This window comes from Apium graveolens, chromosome 10 (genome assembly GCF_009905375.1).
Source record: "Apium graveolens cultivar Ventura chromosome 10, ASM990537v1, whole genome shotgun sequence".
Taxonomy (NCBI): Eukaryota; Viridiplantae; Streptophyta; class Magnoliopsida; order Apiales; family Apiaceae; genus Apium; species Apium graveolens.
This window is the reverse complement of record NC_133656.1, coordinates 92287237-92314078: the sequence shown is the minus strand read 5'-3', so window position 1 is coordinate 92314078 and position 26842 is coordinate 92287237. Positions and strand designations below refer to the sequence as shown.

Genomic DNA, 26842 nt, shown 5'->3' with positions numbered 1-26842 from the left:
AAGTTCATTGCAATTCACTTATTGTTCTTTGATAATTCCTTTACAATAATTCTGATTATCCTAGATAAGTTGAATATCTCTATTCATATTATAATAGATTACACACTATCTATATTCTGATACAAATCGTGATTTTGGGATAACATCAAAGCATACCGGTTATTCCGGATGCTTACCTTATGGACTGGATGGTTACGAATAGGGTCGGGGATGGACTGAACCCTTCATTATTAGGTCGGAATGGGTCTGGGTACCCGATATGATGGTGGGTCTATATGGATGGGCATAGTCCTGACTGATCAGCAAGTTATAATACATATGTTGGTTCTTGTGTCCAGTCTAGTTTATTATTGATCGCCGATAAAGGCCTTCCTTATTTTTTACAGATATAAACAAATACCTATGAAATTGCTTACCTATTCTTTATCAGTTTCACTAGAATTACTTTTGTGATACTGATATATATATATATATACTGTGGACTTGCTGAGCAATTTTGGCTCATACTTGTCGCTACTCACTTTTATCTTTCAGTAAAGCTTAAGAATGAAGCCTATTCACACTCGGGTAGTAAAGAAGCGAGTGAAAAGGCGGGACCCTCTGGCACCAAGAATGTTAATCCCAATTCAGGAAGAAAGCTTTGAGTTACCATATCAGGTTTAGTTTGAATAGTTCTTCTGTGTGTTTCAAAAAAATGAAAATTGTTTTAAAACATGTTTAGACTGGTGGATTTGTAATAAATAAAGATGTTTGTAAGATTTTGAATTTGGGAATGTAATAATAATAGTGTTGTGTTCTTGTCTTCATACCTAAACCTTAAAGATCCCGAGTAGTACTAAGAAGGGGTTATATGTATGTTCATATAATTATTAAACATCTTGATTTATATTGGTAGTTGGCAAGTAACCCCCAGATCTAGACCCCAGATTTGGAGGGCGTTACACATTTACTCAAATTATGGCTCAAACTGACTTGATAATGTGGGACTACTACCCACATATTCCAACAATCCCCCACATAGATGAGATTGACGTTTCAGTAGCACACACCAGAAAAACAGACACGGAGTTTGACTAGGTGATAGTTTCCTCAATCAGATATAGCATACGATAGGTAGAGAATGTTTCTTGAACCTTCGCTCGAATAAGCATACCGACTTTACCGGTAGACAGTCAAACGTGCTTGTCCTTGAACTGTTTGACCGTTTATGTAAACGATAATATACTATCATTATCACTATATTTTTCGGAGGAGAACGCATTTCAAGGGTCACTCATTGCGCGTACGCAACGTTCCTCTACTTAAAAACTTGATAATGGGGGACTACTACCCACATTTTCCAATACAGATCTTTATGTATGGGTCAACAATTCTTCACTTGAAGGCTCCTATGAAAGTAATTGGTGATCTTCACGGTTAATTTGGTGACCTAGGCTATTTGATGAATATGAATTTCCTTCCACAGCAGGAGATATCGGGTAAGTTACAGGTGAATCTTATGAAATATTTAAAAATTTCACTTTACCCGTTTCTTTAAGCTTAACACAACCATCAATACTCATATTTTATGTTCACCTGTTTTATGATCTTCCAAACCATCGTAAGATTTAAAGCATAGAACTGTATTTTATCCTGTTATTATTGTCATTACTCATTAGGGTGGTTGTATGATGAAAAAATGGCCCTAATTCTCACAATTTTGGAGTAAAATGCCCCTAATATCACAGTATAAAAAGATGGCCCTTTCTCTCACACAAAAACGTTTATTAAATATGTGTTTATAATTATACACATATTTTGTTGGTGCTTAATTGGTTTTGCCTTGCAAATAGGAGCTCAGCGCACGGGAGGTTGCATGTTCGAATCCATCCTGCAGCAAAAACATATATTTTTGGCACAAAAACGCATGAAAACAATGTGTTTGCAAAAACAAAACGCATGGAAAACATGCATGTAGTGCAGTAACGTCTTTTGTAAATGCGTTTTCAATATATTTTTTTTATTTTCAGTTTTAAATTTTATAATTAATATAAACGCAAATTAAAAATGTGTTTCCTGAAAACGAAAATTAAAATGCATTTTTGTGTGATAAAAAAGGTCATTTTTCTGAAATGTGAGATTCTGGGCCATTTTGCTTGAAATTGTGATATTATGGGCCAACACATCACAGGGCTATTAAAATTTTACGAATAACATTAATATTTGAGACAACAACAACTAATTTATGAAATGAAAATAATTAGGTTAGGCTTTTAGAAATCCTGGTTTGATGTCGAGGAAGTTTGAGCCTTTTTAAGTCTTAACTCAATCTATCTTGTGTAAAGTATTCTGCAAAAATTGTTGACCTAGACTCTATATCAGTTTTTATCTGATAATTTTTTTGAAGAAAATTACTTTTGTTAGGCAGAATAACACTCTGTTTTTCTTTGGTGCATAAACTCTCCACATAGGTAGGTACTGTTAGCAATCTTGTATGATAAAGACATTGTTATATATATATATTGAATATATAACTACTTCACAAGAACATTGTTAATTCTTAAATCATATAAGCATATGAGAATTAACAATTAAATTAGGAGAAGGGTTTGAGAAAATAAACAGAGATTAGATTTAATCTCGAGTCCAGAAAACTGTCTCCTTAAAGCAGTTTCGCCCCGCACCATCCGTGTTTAGCGACCTGCTTCCCAGGATAAAACGAGATACTAGTATAATCGATATATCGAATATACTCTCAGCGAACTTGAACTGAGCCCGAGAACTATCACCGGAATATTGGAAAAATTTAAGACTAAAGAGATCGAGAGTGAAAGAGATGACTCTTATTTCCTCGACTTAATAAAACTGGTGCCCTAAGACTCTATTTATAAAGAGAGGCTTGAAAGGACTTGTTTTTTTTCGATGTGGTACATGGTATTTATAAGAAAAACTAAGGAATAGGTTTGTGCTACTCTCGATGTGGTACAAAACTACTTTTCATATTAAAAGGTAAAACTTTGGAACATTAGTTCTCATTCACCTTTTTCTCATTTTGAGCGTGTAAATATGCGTTGGAATCCCCTCGAAGAGGAGAATACGTTCCAATAAATACACACCACTAACACATAATGTGTCTCACTCATATAGACTCTCAAAATGATTCACAACTTAGTCTAAAATACTAATTTTGTCCAACAATCCCCCATAAATGAGATTGATGGTCCAGCAGCACGCACCACATAGACAGACATACGCGGATCTTAACTTGGTGATAGTTTCGGCGGTCAGATATAGCATACGATAGGTAGACAATGTTCCTTGAACCTTCGCTCGAATAAGTATATCGACTTTACTGGTAGACAGTATGACGCGATGTCCTTGAACTGTTCGACCGTTTGTGTAAACGATGACATACTCATCACTATATCTTTCCTGACTCATTCAGTTCTCATGATTATGTCCATTTTGGCCCTAGAATATCGTCCTGGTTCTGCAAGAGTTTCTAAAGAATTGTGCCTCACAATTCTCCTTTGAAGCGGCCATACTTCTCTCTTACATAGGTGATCTTTATCTTATAGAGTAACCCGCGTTTACTCAACCGAATATTATATATTCAAACTTGAAATCCTTGTATTCGTCAAAGATCATTAAAAGCATAAAGCTTAACCTCGTACCTTACGGGTCTCACTGTTTCATCATCATAGAAATAGGCCAGGGGTTACCTCCACAGTGATTTGGTCATCATGATTTAGTTGTCCCATTGAACCAAGTTCTTGGGATCTCCAGTCAACAAGGTTGGGTGTCCACCATGACGCTGTTAAGCAATAGGCAAGGCTCATTCCTCTCGATGATTTGACAACTATCTCTCGGTCTAACTAGATTCCCTTGGCTTAAACAGATTCGCTCAGTTTAACCATATGGTTAGTGGATCCAAACATTATCATTTGACTTTACATAGTCAATCATGATAATTCTCGTTGAGAATAGTTGTTTAATGGTATTATGTCCTCATCATAGATGTGAGATATACCATTTCATACACAATAATGTAATCTCCTAATTTGCATATTGATTACACGATATATGCATATTGAAGACATATTTTCCTTGTCATTTAGGAATATCCTTACAAAGTGGCTATTCAGCCTTTTAACTGCATTTATTTTATGCACCAGACTCGTATTCCATCATGAATCGAGCTAAGTTTAGGATTTCCATGAGACGGATGCTAAGTGTGAAATGTATTCTCGAATGACTTTTAAGGTCTTAAAGTCAAATATCCAATTTACATACTATATTCACATAGTACAATTAGATATCATTTGTCTTGCAGTCCAAGCTCACGAGCATATATCATACACCTTAAATCTCATTACAATCACTTCCAAGTGACCAATTTCCATTGTACTCGTGCATCTACACAGTTTACCAACTGTGTAGCCTATGTCTAATTTTGTACAATTTTAAAAAGTACAACAGACTTGCAATCCTTCTTAAGAGATCCTTGTTCATCTACGCTTGGATAAATATAAATTCATTCTAGCTATGACAACTTTAGCTTCATTGGTCTCTTCAAAATTCACATCACCAACATGTGACATGTATCATCTAAAAATTTTAAAGTCACGAAGATTGTAATCTTCAAATCAAAACTTTTCAATCTCATCAAGATTTTCAGAGATGATCCTCTTGTCATTACTTCTCGTGATGATCAGATCACTCACATGCAATCAATTATGACTTGCATATCATGTGTAAATAACACATGCACACTTGTCAATTCTCTAATTTTGAATCAGTTTGACATCTCATATTGACATATTTCATATTTATGAAATAACTTGAAATAACTTTACTAGTTATTACTTAAGGCTTCACTTGTTATTGATATTACCAGCTTTTAGCGTCCCAAAAACCAACAATTTAAGTTTGCATCATTACCGAGTTTAAGCGTCTTAAAACTGGCAATCCTTATTCACATAGCAACCAATTTTTGAGTGTCCTCAAAATGGCAACCATGTCATTTATTTGAAGCCATTGCTTATCATAGCAATATCAAATTTAATATGACATTATCTCGCATCAATGTTGTTTCACTCAACATGATCACCGAAAATACAGATTTTCTACTCTTGTTTTATCTAGAGCAATCCTCAGCTTCACGTAAATAGATATTTCTCCAAATATCTATTTAGAAAGACCATCTCAATGTTCATTGATGCACTTTTAAATTTCACAATACGATAATTTTAGTATCATCTTAATGAACCTTATTCTCAAAACTCGAGAATATTTCATAAATTATATAAGGTCATCACTTTTGACTGTAATATTTTATTATCAGTCAGACCTTATACTTCCTTCAGACCCACATATATTTTACCAATTTGAAAATTCATTTGGGTCCTAATGCTTCTATCTCGTAAGAAGATCTATATATTTTTTTAAACAAGATTCTGTCAAACAGAACCACTCTCTCTATTTCTTAACATCATTTCCCCACAAAGGACATACAGAGAACATACACAATCCATTTTCTAGTACACGTGCTAGAAAATCTTGATTTATTGACTCTCACTAATAGTCAATTTTTCTCTTGATATATTCACTAATCAAGGAATTATACGAGAAGCGCATTGCTTCTATTAAATTTACGAGTTCACCTTCAACCAAATTATCAAGACATTCGGGACTAGCAATTATCCAAGTCTTTTGCTCTCTGCAGGTTCATCCTCACATTCATCCAATAACTCGTAAGTTCATTTAGATGACTTTTAATTACAGATCTACTAGGATCCACTAGCTTATCGCATAAGCATTCTTAAACTCTGTCATAGTATTCTTACGAATCTCAAAAAATTAGATTCATATATCGGATATTATTAGACTCAACCATTGTCTATGTATCCATCCAAAATATCTCAATTGATTTTGGATCTCATGCTACCAACAGAGGTATTGGTATCAAGTTTCGAGATACCCCCACATTTCAATTATTTTCAAGAATGTTTCATTACATTCCACTATAATTCAATAATTTTCTATTTTAGATACCCCCGCAATTTTAATATTTTACAGAATGTCAGAAAACATTCCAAAACTAATAGGAAATTTAATTATTTCCTTCTATGGTATCATGTTTAAGGAACGATTAGCCCTTCGTAACTAATATCCTCAAATTCAGTGATAGTCTGAGCTGATCACAATCGTTTTGCATCTCTCTCAGAGCGCAACTCAAGCCTGCATCTACTCTATTTATTTAATGCGAGTAAGGTGCAACGACCTCATGAATATTTACGTTGCAAACAGAATTTGCCCGGTGATTATTCATCATCAAATTTGTTCACTACCATTTAATTATCTGTATTAAGTTGGATTTACTCTTGAGTTTATAGAGCACACATCGCTCTATTTAGCTTCAATATTGACTCAACTACGAGTACGAGTGACAAATGTTTTACTATCAAACTAGACATTAAACACGTATCGTGTCACTACCTCTCATCTGAGCAGGTTTTACGTCATTCATTAAAACCTATAAGATTTTAATATCATGTTTAAAGAACTTCCCGTGGTTCTTATCATTAAAAATTCAAGTTACCGAATTTCTCTAAAATATTTACATGGTTCACACGAACCTACATTTATGGCTCACCTACTGGTACAACCAGAAAAGGCCCAAGGAAGAACATAAATCTTCAATAAATCCACATTCAGTGATCCTTGATCAACTGATGCGTTAGGGTTAACAACTTTTCGGATTCTCTCCGAAGTTCAGCATAAATACTGATATCAATATTCGCCGTATTAAGTATCACATGGATCACTATAATATGCTCGTGTGTCACTGCCGCAGCAGACCGACACCAACACGTGAAATTACTATTTAACTGGAGGAAAAGTCCAACCAGAAAAATATAATTTATGTGCCGACCCATAACCTGTACTCCAGGCCCATTAGGTTTTTTAATGTGGAGAATCCTGAGTAATTGTAAATCTGGTTCACTTTAGCTGCACAACTCGTCACATTGTTTAACAACAAACATATTACTGCATTATATCCAGTGCAACACAAGTGAAAATACTAGAACAAATTTTTCCAGTCAAACTAATGTTAACTAACGAGACACGTTACATAATAAAATACCTTATGCCTCCTTTAATAGCTTTCCAAAGCCTCCATATAGACTAAAAGCATATTGTTAACAAATAAATCTATTAAAATAAGATTTTTAGAACTACATAATTTGCATCACGTTTATTGTCACCAACCTATGCTTGTAATCTATTTTCTCCAATTAAATAGATACGCGGTAAGGCCTCTATTTATCCAGTATTACAAGTTTGTGATATAACTCCATTATTAAAGATTAAACAATAATAATTGATGCCTTATCATCACTCAACACTGATTAAAAAATTAATCACCAAATAATCAAGTTCCATCATGAAGGGTCACATTTATGTAGCCATATCATTTAATTGCATAGCAATATCATGTTATGAACTTGCAAACACGCATGTAAACTATAGCATATATGATTCTTGTATCAGTTTACTAATAATTCCGAAATCAATTCAGAATTAAGAAACTCTAGCTCATATATATTATCAATCACCATGTTAATTAAACAAAACATAATAAGCTATCCATTAATAGCGAAAACATGGACGAATTATAAATTTGGGTTTACTCTACCAATTTATAATGATCAACCCGAGAGAAATGTCACCAAATATGTCCACTTGAATATAAGTTGATCATAAATCAATAACCATTAAAGCATCAATAGCCTTATAAGAAACCAATTATCCAACAACTTTGTGCTTACTTTTGCCTCGTACATGTTATGCTTAAACAAAGCACCACTTAAAATCAAATTTATATTAATTTCAAGCACATGGCAACAAGTGATCAAAGAAATTAACGCACTAAATTTAATTTAATTAATGAAGCAAATAATGGTCACTCATATACCCATAAATAAATCCAATTTAAACAATCAAATTGACTTTTGCGTCTACTCACAAGAAAGTATGAAAATTGAAGAAGTCTGCTTTAAGATTGTTAGCAATCTTGTACGATAAAGACATTGTTATATATATATATTGAATATATAACTACTTCACAAGAACATTGTTAATTCTTAAATCACATAAGCATATGAGAATTAACAATTAAATTAGGAGAAGGGTTTGAGAAAACAAACAGATATTGGATTTAATCTCGAGTCCAGAAAACTGTCTTCTCAAAGCAGTTTCGCCCCGCACCATCCGTGTTTAGCGACCTGCTTCCCAGGATAAAACGAGATACTAGTATAATCGATAGATCGAATATACTCTCAGCGAACTTGAACTGAGCCCGAGAACTATCACCAGAATATTGGAAAAATTTAAGACTAAAGAGACCGAGAATGAAAGAGATGACTCTTATTTCCTCGACTTAAAAAATTGGTGCCCTAAGACTCTATTTATAAAGAGAGGCTTGAAAGGACTTGTTTTTCTTTTCGATGTGGTACATGGTATTTATAAGAAAAACTAAGGAATATGTTTGTGCTACTCTCGATGTGGTACAAAACCACTTTTCATATTAAAAGGTAAAACTTTGGAACATCCGTTCTCATTCACCTTTTACTCATTTTGAGCGTGTAAATATGCATTGGAATCCCCTCGAAGAGAAGAATACGTTCTAATAAATACACACCACTAACACATAATGTGTCTCACTCATATAGACTCTCAAAATGATTCACAACTTAGTCTAAAATACTAAGTTTGTCGAACTGGTACATGTGTTGGCAACCATCATTCGAGCTATGCCTTATATCTTTATCATGCCAAGGCACTGAAAATTGGCAAATAGTGTAAACAGATTTAGAAGTATCACATTGACATTGGGATGTCTTGTATTGCATGTAAATATTTTTAATATGGTATAGTTTTGCTCAAGGAGTTCTGTGTAGTTGCAAGATTTAGTGGATATATCTTCCAAAATAATTGTTCCACATTATTGTCAATGTATTTATGTATACTTTTTTCATGACAAGCATGAAAATAGCTATGCTACACGGATCTCATTATGTTGGATGCTCGCCCCTATTAGCTGCAGACCTTATTTCTCAATAGACTTACTCTTATATTTTGTTAGAGTTACATTGATTATCTTCTTCTTGGGGATTATGTTGATCAAGGACAGCACAACTTGTAGACCATTACTCTTCTCCTTGCACTAAAGGCAAGTTTCTACTTTAATGATTCTACTTTCGCGTGTATTCTTGTTAGATAGCATGACCCCAGAGATCTTTTTCCTTTCTTAATTATTTTGTCATAATATTATTTCGAGTATAAAATTCTCTGTTGCATTATCTTATGATGTTGCGCTTTTTGATAATATTCAGATCCAGTATCCTGATAATGTTTATTTGATACGAGGGAATCACGAAGCTCCGGAGATAAAATGCACTATTTGGCTTTCGTGTTGAATGCATCGAGAGAATGGTATGAATTGACTTGTACTTTCATTTTCTCTTTTTGGAGATTACATGATGTTCTTATGTTAATTTGATCTGTAGCGAGAAACGGATGGTACTTGGGCGTGGAAGCGGTTCAGTCAGCTTTTTAACTGTCTCCCCCTTCCGGCCCTTAATGAGGAGAAGATTATCTGTATGCATGGAGGCATAGGGAGTTCAATTCATTCAGTAGAGCAGATAGAGAAATTAGAGAGACCTCTAACCGTGGATACTGGATCTTCAGTTTTAATGGATTTGCTATGGTAATATATAATTCATCTGCATATTCAAGGGCTGGTTTACAATCATTATATGTATCATGCAGGTCGGATCCCACTGAAAATGACAGCATAGAGGGATTAAGACCGAATTCCAGAGGTCCTGGTCTTGTTTGATTCGGGGTATGTGTTACTTATTAGTTTATTGTCTAAATGGAGTCGATCTTGATTTTATGTTCTTGGCCAATAATGTACCTAATTGATGTGGACTAATTGAAGCTTCTTCTTGCTGCCAAATTTTGATGCTTAGTACTACTCGTTAAATGATTGGTGGTGTTCAAGCTCTTTTTGTAAAGTGAAATTCTTGGTGAATTATTTCTTCAACAAATTTAATGAGCAGGACGGGAATATATTTTCCTAGGCTGAGCAAAATGAAATTGAAATTGAAGACGTCACTGTACCGTTTAGAAGTTCTTGCAGTGTGTAAATAGATTATATATGATATTATAATTTATTGCAGCCTGATCGGGTGATAGACTTCTGCAAGAGGAATAATCTGGAACTAATTCTAAGAGCCCGTGAATGTGTCATGGATGGATTTGAGCGCTTTGCCCAGGGGCAATTGATCACTGTTTTCTCCGCAACAAACTATTGTGGTAAGTTTCAATATTTTTGGTTGTTAGCATTTCTTTTAGTTTGATGTAAATTTTATATATGTACATGTAAATGCTGGAGCAATTGTTGGAAAATATGGGTATAAGTCCAATATTGCTAAGTCATATTTTGAGCATTATGACTAAAAGATGTGTGAGATATGATGATATTCTCTTAATAATGGAAATTATTATTTTCCATTAGAATTTGGCTCAAATATTATGGCATAAATTAATTTGATTTTGTTTCAGATTAATTGATATGGTGTATGTATTGATATATTTAATCTGATTCTGTTTCAGATTATTTATGGAATAGAATAGCTTGCAAGTATTACACCGATTCCATAATTAATGATATTTAATTATGGAAAAGAGTAGCGCACAAGTCTATCTACACCTATATAAACACCTCTAAGGCGTTAGGGTTAGACACACCAAAATCATATTCGCCTTTAAACACAAAACTCTCTCTCTCTCGGTGATAGTTTCGTACCCGTTCAAGCTCGCTGAAGTTGCTCGTTATCCGTAACGCCGCCGCTACCTCGTTTTATCCTGGGAGGCTATCGACTCGCACATACGGTGAGAGGCGAAATAGCTTTAAGGAGACAGTTTCAACTGGACTCGAGGATCTCTCTTCTGTTTATATCTTTTCTTCCTCCGTTTGATTTTATTTACTCACGCACACATTTGTTTGATTATATGTATTAATCGCAGATTGTATTCACAATCTTAAAGCTATTTTATTTTATATACATCTGTGACTGATACATCTGTATCTGCTTGTTTTGTTGAGTAACAGATCGATGGAGAACCAAACTGTGAACGATTCGATGAACATGACGGCTGATCCCAACGCACAGATCACTGGATCTGATGGGGTTCACCAGCAGCCGATTAACCCTAACGCACGGATCGTACGATCTGATGGGGGTCAAACGCCTGTTGGACATGTGCCTTCGGGACATGTGCCTGTGGGACACACTGTCATTGGACAGTTTAGTATTCATCTTGGACAGATATCGGCAGGATTCACTCCTCCGATCATACCTGCGGTGCCTACTGGTGTGAACCTGTAGTACAGACGCACGTACCATCTGTTCCACCTGTGGTGCCTGATGCACCTGTTATGCAAACTGTGCATGCTGCACATGCTGAAAAACCTGAGAAGTTCAACAGAACGAACTTCAAACGTTGGCAACAAAAGATGCACTTTTATCTGACCACGTTGCATATGGATCGCTTCCTTAAGGAAGAACCACCGTTGCTCACTGCTGAGAGTAACATGCAGACTGTGTATGCTGCTGATGCTTGGAAGCACTCCGACTACATCTGTCGGAACTATGTGTTAAATTGTTTGTCTGACTCGTTGTATAACGTATACAGCGCTAAGCCAACAGCTAAGGTCTTATGGGAGTCACTTGACCATAAGTATAAAACCGAGGACGCTGGGGCAAAGAAGTGGAGTGTTGGCCTCTTTCTTAATTATAAGATGGCAGACTCTAAGACTGTGGTTAGTCAGGTGCAGGAACTGCAGGTGATCATTCATGACATTCATGCTGAGGGAATGGTCATAAGTGAGTCTTTCCAAGTTGCTGCTGTTATTAAAAAGCTTCCACCTGGATGGAAAGATTTCAAGAACTACCTTAAGCACAAGCGAAAGGAGATGTCTATGGAGGATCTTATTGTTAGACTTCGTATTGAAGAAGACAACAGAGGGTCCGAGAAGAAAGTTAATGTTGCCACTGAGAAGGCAAACATGGTGGAGCATGCTCAAAGCTCCAAGCCCAAGAAGACTAATTCTAGTAAAGGGGCAAAGCTGGCACCCAAAGGAGGGATTTCGAAGTCGAAATTTCAGGGGAAGTACTACAACTGTGATAAAGTTGGTCATAGGTCTTCTGAATGCAAGAAGCCCAAGAAGCCCAACAAGAAGAAAGAAGCAAACATGGTAGAGAATATCTCCAAGGATATGGGTGATATAGACCTTTGTGCTACGGTCTCTGAAGTGAACCTGGTCGGTTCTAATCTACGTGAATGGTGGATTGATACTGATGCTACTAGGCATGTTTGCTCAGACAAGGCAATTTTCTCTAGCCTCAAAGCTTCTGATGCTGATGAGAAGCTCTACATGGGGAATTCAGCAACTTCTACCATTGAGGGTGAAGGCACGGTGATCCTGAAGATGACCTCTGGGAAGAATCTGACTTTGAAGAATGTACTTTATGTGCCTGATATTTGCAAGAACCTTGTGTCTGGTTCTCTGTTGAGTAAGTATGGCTTTCGCATTATAATAGAGTCGGATAACGTAATTTTGTCTAAGAGTGGTATGTTTGTAGGCAAGGGTTATTTAACCGACGGGCTTTTTAAGCTCAATGTAATGTCCGTTAAGGACGATAATGAAATGAAAAATTCTTCTGCTTACTTGCTTGAGTCTCCTAATTTATGGCATGCTAGATTAGGACATGTAAATTATGACACTTTACGACGTTTAAGTGCAAAAGAATACATACCTAAACTTACTATCGATTCAAAACATAAGTGTGAGACTTGTGTTGAGGCAAAATTAACGAGATCATCATTTAAACGTGTGGAAAGGAACACCAAAGTGCTAGACGTAATACATAGTGACATATGTGATTTAAAATTCGCTCCATCAAGAGGGGGAAACAAGTATTTTATTACATTCATTGATGATTGTATAAAATACTGCTATGTATATTTGTTGAAAAGCAAAGACGAAGCTATAGATAAATTTAAAATCTATAAGGAAGAAGTTGAGACACAACAGACTGAGAAAATCAAAGCGATACGAAGTGATCGTGGAGGTGAATATGTTGAACCATTTGGAGAATTCTGTTCACAACATGGTATAATCCATGAGGTCACTGCACCATACTCCCCTCAGTCAAATGGTGTGGCTGAGGAAGAATCGCACTCTGAAAGAAATGATGAATGCGATGTTGTTAAGCTCTGGGCTTCCACAATCGATGTGGGGAGAAGCCATCCTAAGCGCAAATAATATTTTAAATATTACGATGCGCAAGAATAAGGATGTAAGTCCTTATAAAATGTGGAAGAAAAAGAAACCAAGTTACCAACACCTGAAAGTGTGGGGGTGCCTTGCAAAGGTACTGATCCCTACACCGAAGAAGGTGAAGATAGGTCCTAAGACTGTTGATTGTATCTTCATCGGATATCCTCCACACAGCACTGCATATCGGTTTCTTGTTCATGAATCCAAGATTCCTGATATTCAAAAGAATACCATTATGGAATCAAGGAATGCCTCATTCTTTGAGACGATGTTTCCCTGTAATCCAGGAAACCAACAACCTACGACGTCTAAACGATCTCATGAGTCTGTAGATGACGATAATGAGAGTGACGAAAGTGAAGACGAAAATGTGGGGGTAGTGAGAAGGAGCAAAAGACAACGAACGGAGAAATCCTATGGGTCTGATTTTATGACCTATTTGCTCGAAGAAGGTGACCCAAAAACTTATAAGGAGGCGGTTACCTCACCTGAGGGGCCTATGTGGAAAGAGGCCATCAAGAATGAAGTTGATTCAATTATGCAAAATCATACTTGGGAATTAGTGGACTTGCCAACTGGTTGCAAACTATTAGGTAGCAAGTGGGTTTTCAAGAAGAAGTTAAAAATTGATGGCACTATTGATAAATATAAGGCCAGACTTGTGATTAAAGGATACAAGCAACAAAAAGGCCTTGATTATTTTGATACATATTCTCATGTAACGAGAATAACGTCCATAAGGATGATGTTTGCTATTGCTGCAATGCGTAATCTAACTGTACATCAAATGGATGTGAAAACAGTCTTCCTAAATGAGGACATAGATGAGGAAATCTATATGGAACAACCCAAAGGGTTTGTTGTCCCATGACAAGAAAGGAAAGTTTGTAGATTGGTGAAATCATTGTATGGTTTGAAACAAGCGCCTATGAAATGGCATGAAAAATTTGATGAGGTCGTGCTGGCCAATGGCTTCAAAATCAATGAATGTGATAGTTGTGCCTATTACAAGGATAACGAGAACAGCTATGTCAAGGAGAATGACAATGGCTATGTCATGATGACGCTATATGTAGATGATCTACTTATTGCCGGAAGCAATGATAAAGTGATCAAATCTACCAAGGACATGTTGAAATCAAGATTCGACATGAAAGACATGGGACTAGCAAATGTAATTCTGGGAATTCAAATTTCTAGAACATCAGAGGGTCTCGCATTAAGTCAACCACATTATGTTGACAAGATCCTTGAGAAGTTTCTTAAGGATGACTTTGAGAAAGCTAGGACACCTGTGGATATGACTTTGCACCTATCCAAGAACAAAGGTGTAGCTGTTTCCCAATTGGAATACTCGAGGATAATTGGTAGTCTGATATACCTCATGAGTTGTACAAGACCAGACATTGCATACTCAATTAGCAAGTTGAGTAGGTTTACGAGTAATCCGGGAGCTGATCACTGGAAAGCGATCATAAGGGTACTAAGGTACTTGAGGGAAACTCGAGACTATGGACTGCACTATGGCAGATACCTAGCAGTATTAAAAGGATATACTGACACAAATTGGATATCTAGCAAGAAAGCACTTAAGTCTACGAGCGGCTATGTGTTTACATTAGCTGGAGCGGCAATATCATGGAAATCCTCAAAACAAACGGTGATAACTCATTCCACGATGGAAGCTGAGTTTGTGGCACTAGATAAATGCGTCGAAGAGGCTGAATATCTACGTCAGTTTCTGGAGGATATTCCAAGATGGCCAAAGCCTGTAACTGCAATAGGGATTCATTGTGATAGTCAATCCGCTATTGGCAGAGCGCAGAGCACGATGTATAATGGAAAGTCTCGTCATATACGACGACGACACAGTTCCATTAGACAATTGATCTCAACCGGAATTATCACTATTGACTATATACCGTCAAAAGATAATATCGCGGATCCACTAACCAAAGGATTATCAAGAGAAGTGGTTGAGAAATCATCGAGAGGGATGGGCCTTAAGCCTATTGCTTAACGGCATCATGGTGGACACCCAACCATTGCTGACTGGAGATCCCAAGAACTTGGTTCAATGGGACAACTAAATCATGATGACCAAATCACTGTGGGGGTAACCCCTGGCCTGTTCCTATGATGAGGAAACAGTGAGACCCGTAAGGTACGAAGTTAAGCTTTGAGCTTTTAATGATCTTTGATGAATACATCGAGCTCAGGAGTGAACGCATGGAATTCAGTTGAGTAAACGCGGGTTACTCTATAAGATAAAGATCACCTATGTGGGAGAGAAGTGGGGCCGCTTCAAAGGAGAATTGAGAGGCACAATTCTTTAGAAACTTCTGCAGAACCAGGACGATGTTCCATGGCCAAAATGGAATACTCATGAGAGCTGAACGAGTCAGAAATGATATAGTGATAAGTATATCATCGTTTACACAAACGGTCGAACAGTTCAAGGACAAGCACGTCTACTGTCTACCAGTAAAGTCGGTATGCTTACTCGAGCGAAGGTTCAAGGAGCATTCTCTATCTATCGTATGCTATATCTGATCGAAGAAACTATCACCAAGTCAAACTCCGTGTCTATCTGTCTGTCTGGTGTGTGCTACTAAGATCACCAATCTCACCCATGTGGGGGATTGTTGGAAAATATGGGTATAAGTCCCATATTGGTAAGTCATATTTTGAGCATTATGACTAAAAGATGTGTGAGATATGATGATATTCTCTTAATAATGGAAATTATTATTTTCCATTAGAATTTGACTCAAATATTATGGCATAAATTAATTTGATTTTGTTTCAGATTAATTGATATGGTGTATGTCTTGATATATTTAATCTGATTCTGTTTCAGATTATTTATGGAATAGAGTAGCTTGCAAGTATTACACCGATTCCATAATTAATGATATTTAATTATGGAAAAGAGTAGCGCACAAGTCTATCTACACCTATATAAACACCTCTAAGGCGTTAGGGTTAGACACACCAAAATCATATTCGCCTTTAAACACAAAACTCTCCCTCTCTCTCGGTGATAGTTTCGTACCCGTTCAAACTCGCTGAAGGTGCTCGTTATCCGTAACGCCGCCGCTACCTCGTTTTATCCTGGGAGGCTATCGACTCGCACATACGGTGAGAGGCGAAATAGCTTTAAAGAGACAGTTTCAACTGGACTCGAGGATCTCTCTTCTGTTTATATATTTTCTTCCTCCGTTTGATTTCGTTTACTCACGCACACATTTGTTTGATTATATGTATTAATCGCAGATTGTATTCACAATACCGGTGGTCGGCAGAGACCTAGTTATTGTGCCAAAGTTGATTCATCCCTTGCCACCTCCCATGCAATCATAAGAGGAATATCCGGAGCAAATGACGAAAGATACATGGATGCAGGTTATTTCTTTTAAAATTTTATTATTTAGATTTCGTTATTGAATTGAAGTCACGGAAGATGTCGCTCCCCCATTTACTTGTAAATTGTTTCTGACCATTGTAGAAACTTAACATTCAAAGACCGCCAACTCCTACTAGAGGTCATCCGAAGCCTGCACTTGATAGGTATTCACTTGTATATAAGTAGCTGTAGTTAATCCCTGTTAGAGGTGTATCTTTCAGTTAGCGGGAAACCTGCCACCAGAAAGGAATCAATCGTTTTGGCACATCACTGTAGGCACATTTCCCTCTGTTGTATTGTACATGTGAAAATCTGGTGAATTATGATGCTAGAGTATACATAGGTTGATATTGGAAATGGAAAAGTAGTTACAACTAGTGTGGTGACAAATCTTTTTGCTTGAGTTGAGGTTTTTGTGAAATCAGGTCTGTTGGCAGTTGTCATGTTTATATGACAGTTATATCAGTTGTCACTGAAAATTTGTGGTAGAAACCTCACCATGATATATCAGTTCAAAGAAATTTGTGTTGGTTTGCTAACTATTAGTGGTAGAAACCTCACCATGATACATATCGACTTGATAAGATTTTGTATTGGTTTGCTAGCCTTAATTCTAGAAACTCACTGTGCACCCCTGGACAGGCATTGAAGATTTCACTAATCTATAAACCTCATTATGCACATGTAACGCCCCCTTTTAATAATAAAAGGAAATATTACTTAAAATCCATAAAACTGCAAATAGAGTACTAATATATTTCTAACAATAATGAAACAGTCTAAAAATCTCCAAATTAATATTAAATCTCCAGATTGTCTAAAGCAATAATATAAATGTCGAATTCTCTAAAAAATAATAATTAAGTCTTGATAATGAATAAGTTTGAAATCATAATCAATGAAATAGGGTAGCTCTCCATCACTCCATCACACAGCCTCAGATCCCCCTAAGCACCTGCCAGAAAAAGAATACGGTATGAGTCAAACGCCCAGTACGGATTTGGAATACAGTTTATAAATCAAGAGATCAGAAATAAATAATTAGCAATTTATAATAAAATAACAATTTTAAAAATAAGTAAGGCTGAAACAACGAGGGGTAAGAATATTTCATACCGAGATCAGAACAGATACAAATACACACATCATAGGGTACCTAATGTGTGCAAGAGAATGGATAACGTGTACGGCATTTACGACGGCATTTACGACGTCACCATAAATCAAATCACAAATCAAAATCTGGGTGCACTCATGTATCCTGAACAAATATCAAATGCGCAAAAGCTCCTCCCAAGAGCTAACAGAAGCATACGCCGTGACCAATCACACTGTCACGGAAGTGTCATGTCATTGGTGCCGCAATGACATGGCCGTAGTACCCCTACAGCTAGTTAACTCGGTATATCCTATATCGCTATAAGGGTTCAAAATAAAATATTCTCACAAAATTTAAAATCACCCGATACAAGTAATTCAGATTTCCAAAGTAGAGGGTGTCATAAATAAATTTTTGAAAATCGCGTAACAGATATCTAAAATTTTCCAAATCAATTTTAAAACAATTTCCGGAAGTTAAAACATTCAAAGCAAATATTAACGATACGAGCAGAAAGTAGAACGGGACGAATCAAATATGGAATTGAATCAAATATGGAATTGAACAAATCAGAGATATTTAATTTTTAAGAGAAGTAGCGCTCAATAAAAAGGGGACAGAATCCGTACATCGAAACTCGCAAATTCCAATACTAACGAATCTGCAACCGATCCTTTAAAAACCCGGCTCCCAACCTAATTATAAAATATTATTTAGTGTTTATTTTATTACAATTATAATTATTACTAAATTAAATTTATAACTCGTTATTAATATTATATAACACTTGTTATTGTCTCACAAGTCACAACAAAATATAGTGACGTTGACTACTATAATCTTCCGTGCAATATCAATGCATACTCTATATTTAGAACCACGACCTGACCTAACATATTAACTTAAATAGGTCCATTGTTATTATATATGCAAAAGCTTTTTGGCAATGCCAACCTAATATAATATTAACATAAATACTTTTACCAGAGGATAGCTTTAATAAATTAAACTTAATAAATTAAATAAACTCAAATCAAATTCTATAACATGATGCTAGTCAAATTTCTAAGTTGCCACTTTAACATTAAATAGCAATATATGGCAAGAAAAAGTGAAAATCAAAATAATATATTAAATTAATTCACATGAGTTCATGCACACAGAAGGGTAGTAAAATTAATATAATAGTATATAATTTGAACTTATTTGAACCAACATGTAATATAAAGACTCTCAGATGCACACTTTCATGTTGAAACAAAATATTGAAAAATAGTACATATATTAATTTACGATCAAATCTATTATATATATAATAGAGCAAATGGGGATTAGGTGAGACAATTTATTCAAGATAAAATGACAAGTTTAACCCTTGTCGTATTTATTATTTCGTATTTAATATCCATTGATAGCTAATCTTCATAATGCATATTAATTATTTTATAATTAATAGCTATATATATACACACGCTTACATATATATGCATACATATGTTATTTTCAATCATATATATTATTTAAAAAGTTATTAATTTAATTAAGAATTAGGTATCTCATATATTTATTAATATAAACATGATTAAATTACATCAAATTTTTTAATAACATCTATCACATTAATCATGGTTTAAGTAGCTGAAAAAAAAACATCACTCACTAATTTTAGGGTACACTTGCAAAATATAATATTTTTTAAAATCGTTTGAAATTGAATACTATTATTTATGATATATTATGATTATCAAATACTTACTTACAAAATAGACAATAACATAATCACATTTAAATTATCATGCACGTATATTACATGAAATTCTTATCAATATAACACAAAAAATATTTTTTTGCAAATCAAATTATATAGTCACATATACGTGTGTTACACGAAATTACCACAAATACAACACAAAATACAAAAAATATATTACGGAGTATCAAACAAGTCGACAATAATATAATTGTTATTTGGAATTTCTTTGAATACAAAATATAGAAAAATAAGATTGGTAACCGCCAATATTTATAATTAATTTAAATTTTCAAATATCCGAAGGATATACCGAAATTAATAAAAAATATTGTAATATTTTAGAATATGTCCGTGCCTGCACGGGCTACAGAGATAGTTCAAAATTATATTATAAAAGTACAAAAAGGAATTTAACATTATTTATTATATTATCAATTGTTCATCAACTTAAAAAATCATATACTTAGTTTGGTAATCTCTGACCGAAATTGAAACTAGCATGTGTGCTCTGTCTTCTCTGTCTTTACAAATTAGCTATCTTTTTATTAATGCAACCCCTGAACAACAACAAAGCATGTACTTGCAAGAAGTATGGACTTGTAACAATAATTATTAATTAAAAATAGTTACTTACTCTTCTATTGAAAACCGAAACAGAGCACTGACCGCCGCACTCAAACTTTTTTGTGCTCGCCTTGATTCCGCCTCCACAATGTTGACTATGCGTATCGACTAACACTTATAATTTTAGAGTTGTTTATTCTTTTTTTATAACATACGAGAGACAGGGAAGTATATATAGGTTTTATAATAACTTCCTTTTCGTAATATAATTACTAATTCTTTTCCTAATCATATTATTATTATTATTATTATTATTATTATTATTATTATTATTATTACTATTATGTAAAATTCACAATATTACAGCACCCCGGATAAAAATTGAAGATTTCACTTATCCATTAATATATAGTAGATATCATATAATATTATAGGAAGATTTTAGTAATCTTAAGAATATTTTAAATTAGACAATTTAAAGGTTATTTACAACAAAAGATTAAAAATCTTCAGGATATCATATTATATTTGTAAAATCTGAAGGATATCAAATATAAGAGGATTTTCGTAATTTACAGATATTATTTGATTAAGATAATCTTGAAATTATTTATTTGTTTAATTCTCTAGGCTGCTTATATTTAAACACGTTGCAAATGCATTCTAATTGTACAAAGCCCCTCAATTTCTCTCCATAATCATAAAACACATGGTTCATGGTTGGCCGGTGATCAGTTTGCGGCTGGTTTATGTTCGACTGCTTTGTTTATTTTCGTCCCATATATATATAATATTTACATGTCAGATACAGTTAACTACACCGGTATATGTCATCCAACAAAATTTGATCTGTGCAGCGTTATGGAAGCAGCCGAAACTCAGGTAATTAAATATTACAAGCTTATGTACCTCTCTTTTGTACTTGCTATCCTTTTTTTTCATACTCGATAAATGAATAGGCTTGGAACCAGAAAATTTTATTTAATTAAATCCGAGGTTAATGTTATTACTTTCTGCCAGATTGCTTTATATGTCATCCTTATTGCAAACATAAATTAATGAGCATGTGATAAACATAAGAGAATATGTTTGTACATGAATTTTGTGCTAACAGCTGTCTAAGTGTGTTACTTTTGTCTTCAGGAAGAAGAATGCGTGGGCTTTGGAAACTGCTAAGAAGCCATATGTATGGCAGACTCAACCCACAAGGCAATAAACCATCTGCTAGAATGTGAGTTTGCATTCAATAAATTTTGAATATTTGTTTTGCTAGCTATTCATATATGAACAAATCTCTTTTTTTTATGGGTCAAATTTTTGATCAATTTTGCAGTAACTACGTTGCAACATAATCCAAAAAGTTTAGTGTTACATCTAATGAAAAGTTATGGGTCCTACCTGTATATTTTAATCATATTCCATGTAGGTATGCAACGGGAAGTGCTCGTTGGGATGGCATGCTTTTGCTTTGCGGGGGAAGAGATACCTCAGGAACCGTATGCTCTAAATTAGACCGTGTAATCAGTGCTTGCTTTCAGAGCTTTGTAATATATTCCTTCTGTTTTTTTATTAGTCTTTTTGATTTTTATACATATTTCAATGTATTTTGACCGGTTATTTAGAAATATGATTTTAAATAAAAAAAATTGTGAATTAAAATATAATTTATCTACTTTTATTTACAAAAAAATTTTTTACAAATAATAATTGTAACTAGCCAGTCAAAATATATTGAAATGTGTGCAAAATTCAAAATGACAAATAAAAGTCTGTATTATTTCCTTTGAGCTATGTATGTATGTTAGTAGCCGGGTTTCTCATTAATATTGATTTTTAAGTTTCTCAAGAACTTAAAACCAAAAAAAAATGATAGTTATGTCAAGTAGCTACAGAATGTTATGTTTCTACAACAATTTTTAAACTAAGATTTTAGAGGGATGTTTGAGACTCTCTCTACGGGATATACTATTTTGGAATATTTATTCTGAAAACTGTGTTATTTGAGACGAACATCTTAATTAGTGGACTTTATCTTCTTTTTTTCTAGTACCCCGTACACGAACAAGTCTAGTACTCTCTTTCTATTTTTTTTAATATATTTCTGACACATGTATAGAGAATCATTATATTTAATTTCTTTATTGTTGGTATAAAAGTATTAAATCAAAATTTGTATTCACCAATTTTTTTTAAAAATAAATCATTTTAACTATATAATCACACCTTCTAAACATGTTTTTCAGAAAGTCACACGCCATATATTACAAAAGAGAGAGAGTATTTTTTATTTATGTACTTAATTTCATCTTTCCTGCCCGTAAAGTGTTGATGATAGTATTGGAGTTGATAAATATAAAATAAGTAGGTGATGTGTAAATTGTTGATGATAGTATTGGAGTTGATAAATATAAAATAAGTATGTGATATGTGATAGCCTATAATAGCACAGGTCAAGCAATAAGAGCCCAAGGCCCAAAAAGAAGAGTTCAGGGTCCGTTTAGCAATAACCATGAAGGACCACAGGACACGAGGCAATATCACTACCGTGCAGGTAGCCCGGATCTAGAACCTTCCTATGGTCTGGATTCAGTAGTACACCAGTTCATCATGAACGTCCACACGTCCAACAGTCCAAAACATACCTACGGTCCAGATCAAAAGGTACAAACACCTAAAACCCTAATGGGAACCCTATAAAAGGATGAGCAAAAGGAGTATTAGGGGTTACTTCATCTCTGATATACACACATATACACACACCACAATATATTCGTATAATTCCCGTTTTACCCTTTTCTCCTTCAAAACCCCTTCTCATTCTCACACCGGAGGTGCCGCGGGGACGCCACCCCCCCTCCGGTTCTATTTTTTAGGTGCCCACCTCACAGCTATACCGCAAACCGCCATCATGCATGTGCAAATGGAGCTTGAGTCCAGGTAGAAGAGGGGGGGGACCCCGGGGTGATCTGGTATTATCATTGGCGCTAGAAGGAGGGGTCGAGCCTCCGACCAGTGGTGTTCATACTCGCCACTCCGCCCAGGAAATCAGAGCACTACACTCCAGTAAGGGTTTCACTCTTACTCTATCAGATCTACTTTTTTCACCTAAACATACTTTCTTTAAATACCGTTAGTGGATCTTGTTTAGTCAAACTAGTTATAGCGTTATAATCCTTCTGAAGCTCTTAGTAGTTGATTACAGAGTGTTTTAGATCTAAAATATATGTATTAATACTTGAGTTTGTGAGAGTTTTACTTTAACTTGCAATATTGTTAAACGATCATGACAACAAGAAAGAGCAAGATAGTTGTTTCCACCTCTGTTCTGCCACCTCCACCCCAACCTAGGGATGGTGAAATGGAAGATGAGGATGAAGGGCTCCCCATAACCCGGACTCCCTCACAACCCCTCCAACCAGGAGACCAAAGACTAATCATTGAGAAAGCTGCCCACAAGTATGCAAAAACTACAACCAACCCTTGGGGAAACATGACACCGGAGCATATACAAGCTGCAATGAGCCTGTGGAAGGAAAAATATAATACTAAACCTGAGACCCGCCCCGGGGATCAGGAAGAACGTTCTGGAGAGTCTTGGGGATCCGTCCTGGATTGAATTGTAAAAAACTTGAAGAGACCCCTAGATGATGCCCGAGATGAAATCAAAAGAGCGGCCCTCCGGGAAAAGATTCGGAAAGAAGAAGAAGCCAAAGCTAAAGAAATCATTGAGAAGAGAATCCGGGATGAAGAAGCAAAGCTGAAAAAGAAATCCCACTGAATCCATGTTTCCTCGGATTCAGAGCCTGAAAAGGAATCCAAACAAGAACAAATGGCCCGGGTTCTTCACGATCTTAAAAGAAAGGTAGAGGGTGATATGGAAGTTGGAGCGGCGGCGACTCCCTTCACCAGGAAACTGGAATCTACTCCCAGAGAATCAGGACTCAAACACTTCAATTTCGACTCCTTTGATGGGTTGGCTGACCCCGAAAAGCATCTGAACTACTTTGAACAAATCTCCAACATTTATGATTATAGCGACCTCACAAGTTGCCGCTTCTTTGCCTCAACACTGAAGGGTGGGGCTCAAACATGGTTCATCCAAATTCCGTCTCGGAGTGTGGACTCATGGAAAGATTTTCGTGAAGTATTCTTAAAAAGGTTCAGGGCTAACCGAATGAACGAGTTTCAGATGTACCATCTGGAGACAATCCAGCAGAGGAGTAAAGAGTCCCTCCCCGAATTCATTAAAATATTTCAGGAAGCAGTCAACCAGCTCTCCAACTTGGAAGAAAAGGAAGCCGTAAACATCTTTCGAAGGAACATGCATCCAATATCCTGCGAAGGATATGTCAAAGACCTGATTCATAGAGAACCCCAGATCTTAGTATCTGCCTATGCCTTGGCATCAAAGTTCATAAAAGAAAATAATTTTCTCAAGTCAATGAAGATGAACAGGAGAATCCATGATGACGATGAGTCCCCAGAGTGTCGCGCATCATCCCAGAAAGATAAAGATTCAAGTTAGAGAGACAAGCAAACTACATCCAACAATCTCGGGGAACCCCACCCCGGGATAGCTATTCCGAGCCCATAAAGAATGAGAGGAAACCCAGGGCTAAGAGAGAGCCCAAACCAGAGCCATAATGGACACCCCCAATAGGCCCCGGGATGACATCTTGCGCGAAGTTAAAGGTAAGCCATTCTATTATCCACCAAAACTTTAGCTTGCGCCTCCTGAGAACAGGGCCCGGGACAAATATTGTGGGTATCATGAAGATCATGGACCTACAACATAAAATTGTTTCTCTCTCAAGATGTTCATCGAAGATCAAATCAAGAAATGGAACATGAACCAGTATCTTCAAAGAAGGTTGAGTGACAAGGAGAAGACCCCGGGGAACGACAAAAATGTGGTCAATGTTGCCTTTGGCGGTATGGCTTCACCACCCCCGAGCCCGGATCCAGGATCCAGATAATGAGGTAATGATGATTCAACCTTTAGAGGATAAGCCAATATACTTCTCTTACACGGATTTTGAAGGGCTCAATCCGGACCACAACCAGGCCTTGGTGGTAACTGTTGATATTGCAGATAATAAGGTAAAGAAAATTTTAGTTGATAATGGTTCATCTGCTAATATAGTATTCGAGCATATACTCAACAGAATGGAAGTTGAACTGGATCCCGAGAACCCCGCCTAGAAGATCAAAATTGGCAAAGGCCTGGAAGCCACCTTTCAGAAAGAGCTTATTTATTTATTGAAAGAATATGTTAATGTATTCTCCTGGTCCCCGGAGGACATACCAGGGATTGATGAGTCTGTTGCAATGCAAAGTCTGGACGTGGATCGAAAACAAAGACCCATCAAGCAGAAGCGAAGAAATTTTGCCCTAGAAAGACAACAAGCAATTGATAAGGAAGTAAAAAATTGTTGAAGGCAGATGTCATTTGCGAAATTAAGTACCCGGATCGGCTAGCAAATGTTGTCCTAGTCAAGAAACTCCCAGCATGGCATAGCTAAGCTTGCAGTTCTTCACAAAATCCATCATTTTGTGGTAGTCACCAGATTGCTGAATCCCCTTATTTACTAAGGCCGTGAAGTTGTTCTTCTCATAAATGAACCCAGTTTGAGACATAATCTTGACAACAGGCGCCATTGTTAGAGAATAAGATCTTGCAGAGAGAGAGTAAGTGCTTTGAAAGAGAAAGAAATTGGAGCAGATAATTTGAGAATGATAAAAGAAAAGCAATGAAAATAAAATAAGCTTTTATACTATCTCAAAAATAAATGCCAAAAATAATAAAGTAAAATGAAGTAGCCAATTAAAATTTCCTAAAATAGCCGTTCAAAAATAAACTGTAAAAATTCCACCCATTATCCGTCATGTTATGCTTACTAACAGTAAGTATACTCGATGGATAATGTTCAGGAAATCAACGACTAAGATTAAGACAATTCGACGGATGAGGGTAAACTGTTATCCGTCGAGTCATAAAATATTCCAGAAAAATAATTGATTTTTATTAGAAAATTGTATTCCGACGGATGATCAAACTCGATGGATAACGATCATCCGTCGAGATGTAAATTTTGACTTAGCCAAAATTTCATCCAAGACTGAAAAATTAATTAAATTTCTGGCTGCATTACAACTTGCAAAATATCTCATAAAGATATAAGAATAATTGAGCATACCTAACTCACTTACCAACCTTGAAACGGTGGATTCATCCAGTGGTTTGGTAAAAATATCTGCAACATGCTTCTCACTTGGAATAAAATGTAGTTCCACAGTACCATTCATTACATGTTCTCTTATGAAGTGGTACTTGATGTCTATGTGCTTTGTCTTTGAATGTTGTACTGGATTTCAATGATGGCAATTGCAATTTTGTTATCACAGAAAATAGGAATCCTTTCAACTTGCAAACCGTAGTCTAGCAGTTGATTTTTCATCCACAAAATATGTGCACAGCAACTGCCTGCAGCAATATATTCAGCTTCAGCTGTTGAAGTAGAAACTGAATTTGCTTTTTACTGAACCAGGACACAAGCTTGTTTCCTAGAAATTGACAGGTTCCTGTTGTACTTTTTCTATCAATTCTATAACCTGCATAATCTGCAT

At 35.7% G+C, this 26842-nt stretch overlaps 1 long non-coding RNA gene across 2 annotated transcripts; it reads left to right on the top strand.

Moving 5' to 3' along the window:
- The first annotated feature begins 8930 nt into the window (after positions 1–8930).
- On the top strand, positions 8931–21778 carry LOC141689291 (uncharacterized). 2 transcript variants are annotated; one of them, XR_012562330.1, is made up of 9 exons: positions 8931–9214; positions 9378–9477; positions 9552–9889; positions 10227–10362; positions 16670–16798; positions 16902–16963; positions 21027–21097; positions 21359–21446; positions 21642–21778. It is a non-coding gene; the product is annotated as an uncharacterized LOC141689291 (long non-coding RNA). The 2 variants fall into 2 exon arrangements; XR_012562329.1 differs by having other exon boundaries at positions 8932–9214; positions 21021–21097.
- Positions 21779–26842: the final 5064 nt, after the last annotated feature.